The sequence below is a fragment of the Echinops telfairi genome, unplaced genomic scaffold, assembly GCF_000313985.2.
Source record: "Echinops telfairi isolate 266 unplaced genomic scaffold, ASM31398v2 ScPeMD7_2291;HRSCAF=2852, whole genome shotgun sequence".
Lineage (NCBI taxonomy): Eukaryota > Metazoa > Chordata > Mammalia > Afrosoricida > Tenrecidae > Echinops > Echinops telfairi.
Window position 1 is genome coordinate 20,686,285 of NW_022106189.1, and position 4,981 is coordinate 20,691,265.

General features: G+C 47.2%; 1 pseudogene; it reads right to left on the minus strand.

Annotated features, from left to right (window-relative positions):
- Positions 1 to 4,475: 4,475 nt before the first annotated feature.
- On the minus strand, positions 4,476 to 4,981 carry LOC101655126 (annotated as a pseudogene).

Below are 4,981 nucleotides of genomic sequence, written 5' to 3' on the forward strand. Positions count from 1 at the left end.
ACAAATGAGCTTTACACAATTGATGTGTGTATGGATTGTGATAACAGTTGTATGAGCCCCTAATAAAATGTTAAAAAAAAAAAAAGAAGAGCTTTAAGAAGACTTGACCCCAGACACGAAGGTATTACAAGGCCACAGTGTTAATCTGTGAGTGTGCAGTTGGCCCTGGGGACTTAGCATGACAAGGGGACATGGGTCTTACTGTGTAGGAAAATCCCCTCAGAAGGGCCTGGGCTCCGAGTGGGAGGGCGGCGCTATAAGGAAGACCCCAACAAAACTCACAATCACCAAGCATTGGATCAAAACTAAGTCCTTCAGATCACCTCACAATTAAGTTTTTCAGTTTCATGAGGGGCCATGGGCAAAGTCTGCAGGGGTGTGGTGGACTGGGAGAAGTGTTCGTAACGCTGAACACCGGCTAGACGTTAACTCGGGGAAGTTTTGTGAGTCAATGTAAGGGCACTTTCTCAACAGAGAAAAATGGGCAGAGGTTTCAAACAGGCAATTTCAAAGGAGGAAACATCAAAAACAAGTTAGCAAATTAAGGTGCCTGTAAAATCGTTGGTAACTGGGCACATCACATGACAATGACCATGAGATCATTTTTTAATCATTTTATTGGGGGCTCTTACAAATATTATAACAATCCATAAATCAATTATATCAAGCAAACTTGTACATGTGTTGCCCTCGTCATTTTCAAAACATTACCTTTCTACTTGAGCTCTTATTATCACCTCCTCTTTTTGTCCCTCCCTCCCTCCCTAACCATCCAGCCCTTGTGAATCCTTGATACATTATATATATATAAATATATTGTTTTTCACATGTTACACTGGACACTGTATCCCTTCCCCCATGTTTCTGCTGCCCATCCCCCTCGGGGTGGCGGTGAGGGTTATACACCAATCATTGGTATCAGTTCCCCCTTTCTCCCCTCCCCTCATGGTATTGCTGTTCCCATTACTGTTTCTGCAAGGTTGATCTGTCTTGGCTTCTGTGTATCGAAAGCTCTTATCTGTACCAATGTGCATACGCCGGTCTAGCAGGATTTGGGAGGCAGTACTGGTGCCATAATCGTGGGTGGGAGGAAGCATTAATAACCAGAGGAATGCTGTCAGTGTGTCTCATCGGTGTTATACTGCACCCTGGCTGAATCGTCCCTTCCGTGTGACCTTTCTGTGAGGGGATGTCCAGACAGTCTCCACTCTGACCCCTTTCCTTCACATCAATAGAATTGCTTGTTTTTGATCTTCTGATATCTGATTTTGTTGACACCTCATGATCACACAGGCTGGTGTGCTCCTTCCAGGTGGGTTTTATTGCTTCCCTGCTAGATGGCCACTTGTTTAACTTCAAGCCTTTAAGACCCCAGACGCTTTATCTTTTAATAGCTGGTGTGACAGTTACATCATCTCCTGTTAACTTGGGTGAAGGGGTGGAGTCTAGCCTGTCAATCAGGTCGTAGCCAATGAAGCCTTTGTGTGGGCATGGCCTTCTCCTGAGGATTCTGGGAACTCCTGTCTTCCTCCCTGGAGGCAGGACCCTCTCTCTGCCTGCCTTCCCTCTCCTGCTGTTGTGACACTCACAGAGCTGGAGAAGACACTCGGAGACCGCTGCCAGTGCTGAGATGCTTCTGTCGCCACTGGATCCACAAGACATTGCATGTGCTGCTTGAGTCTAAAGAGGAATTTATAGATTGGTATCAGACATATGGGCTAATATTGGGCTTATGGACTTGATCTGGACTGGGCTGGGATGTTTTCTTAATATACTCTTTGATATAAGGCACTTTCTTTTTTTTTAAGCAAATCATTTTATTGGGGGCTTGTACACCTCTTATCACAATCCACACATACATCCATTGTGTCAAGAACTTTTGTACATTTGTTTCCCTCATCATTCTCAAATCATTTGCTTTCTACTTGAGCCCCTGGTATTCGCTCCTCATTTTCCCCGCTCCCTCCCCGCTCCCTCCTCCCGCAAGGGCACTTTCTTATACACATAGGAATGTCCCTGGATTTGTTTCTCTAGTCAACCTGGCCTAACACAACAACTTTCTAGTATTGTCCGCTTTCAGCCAAGACCCATCATACATCAGTAATGATATCCCTTGCACCACAACCTTCTCTGAATTGGGCCAGAACTTTTTGCAGCTCCCTGCCAATGTACTGCTACGACTGTTGCTGGATGATCTTCAGCAAACTGTTACTTGAATGTGATGCCAATGGTATTCTTCTATAATTTGTGCATTCTGTGGATCACCTTTCTGTGGAATGGGTACAAATGTGGATCTCTTCCAGTCAGTTGGCCGAGTAGCTGTCTCCCCAATTTCCTGACAGACAAACAAATAAGTGCTTCCAACGCCTCATCCGCTTGTGGAAGCTTTTCCATGAGTGTTCCATCAGTTCCTAGGGCCTTGTTTTTGATAAAACACTTTCAGTGCACCTTGAACTTCCTCCTTCAGTACCCTTGGTTCTTGCTCACATGCTACCTCCTGAAACGGGTGGACGTGACTTGTTCTTTTTGGTACAGTGACTGGGTGTTCTTTCCATCTTCTTTTGAGGCGCCCTCGTCATTCGACACTTTGCCCGTAGAATCGCCAGTGTCGTAACTCAAGTGCTTTCTTGAGCCCTTTCCCATTAAAATATGCTGAGCATGCTCTTCCTTTTTAGTTTTCTCACTCTAGGTCTTGGCACATTTCATTATAAGAATTTATTTTGTCTTCCCAAGCTGCCCTTTCTGGTTTTCTGTTCAGTTCTTTGACTTCCTCGTTTCTTCCATTTGCCTTAGCTACACCACGATTAAGAGCAAGTTTCAGAGTCTCTTCTGACATCCATTTTGACCTTTCCTGTCTTTTGAATGACCTTGTTCTTCACGTCTGATGTCCTTGATGGCCTCCCAGAGCTCATCAGGTCTTCCGTCGTTCGTGTTCAAGGAGTCCAAGGTGGTCTTGACAAATTCAGGTGGGAGAGACTCAAGGTCGTGTTTTGGCGCTCGTGGACTTGTTTTGATTTTCTTCTGTCTCGGCCTGACCTTACATCTGAGCAATTGATGGTCGGTTCCACAATTGCCCCTGGCCTTGGTTCAGGTGCTGATATGGAACTTCTCCATCCTCTCTTCCCACAGATGGACCCAATTTGATTTCTGTATATTCCATCCAGAGTAGTCCACATGGATAGTTGCCATTTGTGGTATTAAAAAATGGTTTTTGTGATGAAGAAGTCATTGATCTTGTAAAATATGTCACGTGACCTCCTGAGAAACAAATTCAATCACCAAACCGCATTTTCAAACTCCTGCTCCTTCCTCTTGTTTCCAACTTTTGCATTCCAACCGCCAATAATTTATCAACGCATCTTGTTTGCATATTTGATCAATTTTAGACTGGAGACATTGGTAAATTCTTTAATTTCTTCATCGCTGCTGTTAATGGTTGGTGCATAAATTCGAATGATAGCTATATTGACTGAATTCCTTTTTTAAAAATTGTATTAATCATTTTATTGGAGGCTCTTACATATTTCATAACAATCCATAATTCATTTGTATTAAGTACACTTGTACATATGTTGCCATCATCATTTCCAAAACATTTTCTTTCCACTTAAGCCCTTGGTATCAGCTCCTCTTTTCCCCCTCCCTCCCCTACACTCCCACCCTCACGAACCTTGATCAATTCCATATTATTGTTGTTATTTCCTATCTTATACTGTCCATCATCTCTCTTCACCCACCTTTCTATTTTTTTGTTCCCTTTGGGGGGCCGGTTATCTATCCAGTCTTTGATCAGGTCCCCTTTTCTCCCCCTTCACCACCCCCTCCTCCTACCCTCATGGTATCAGTACTCCCACTCCTGTTCCTGAGGGGTTATCTGTGCTGGATTCCCTGTTTCGAGAGTTGCTTTTTTGTTGTTTGTTTTTTAGGAACGGAGTCGCTTTATTAATAACTTCCCAACAGTGTCTGTAATCATCGAGTACAAAAATATTCCATGGAACTGTTTTCTAAGGAGGCCCAACTTGGCCCTAGAGGCCCCTGGAGAGGCCTGTTGGGGGCAGTGAGGGTCCTCTGGGGTGGACCTTCATTCAAGCCTTCTACCTGTCTCCATGTCCACCCCCACGAGATACAGATTGGAGAAAATGTTTGATGCTGTCGTCAGAAGAGGGACAGGGACACGAGTCGGTGGGGCTTGGGCAGCTGATGTTCTCTGCCTCCAGGTTGCCTGCCCAGGCTTGCTGGGAGGGGGTTCCAATTTTTGTTCATCTCTAAGTGTTGTCTGGGGCAGCGCTCAAGCCCCAGCACCCTTTGGGGGGCCCTAGCGGGGTTGGCCACACTCGTGGGCTGGGGTCCTATCTGCAGGAAGAAGAGAAAGGGTGGGCGGGAGACACCCTCAGAACCCAATGCCCAGGAACCTGGAGGACAGACAGGGGTCTCAGGAATCTGGATCCGGGCTGCTCGCCAGTGTCTCCTCCTCATCATCTGTGGGGTGGGGGGCGACCATTGAAGGTGGGGGAGCAGGGCTAGGCCTGGGGCAGGTCCTCGAAGCCGGGGTGGAGGCAGAGCAAGATGAGGTCAGGGCTCTGGTCACTGGAGCTTGTGCTCTGCTCCTAGGTAGCTATGGTGGTCGTGGTGCTGGGTGGGATGGGGCCCTCATCTTCGTCCTCCGGGATGTGGCTGGGGGCTTCGGGGTGCTGCTGAGCCAGCTCCCCTTTCAGGGTCCGCATCCTGCCGATGCCGTCCAGGTCCCGCTTCACCTCCACCAGGGTGCAGGTGTGATGCAGGGAGTGCTCGTTCATCTGCTGCAGGTGGGCACTTGACAGGTTCTTGAAGTTCAGCAGCATCTCATTGGCCTTCTCCAACCGGTCCAGCATGTTCTTCTGGGCCAGGGTGATGGTGTGGACGTCATCTGGGCTGCATGGACCACGCTCAGGACGCGGCTGCAGAAGACTCTGGAGGCCGAGTGTGGGACGTCCATCTCTTC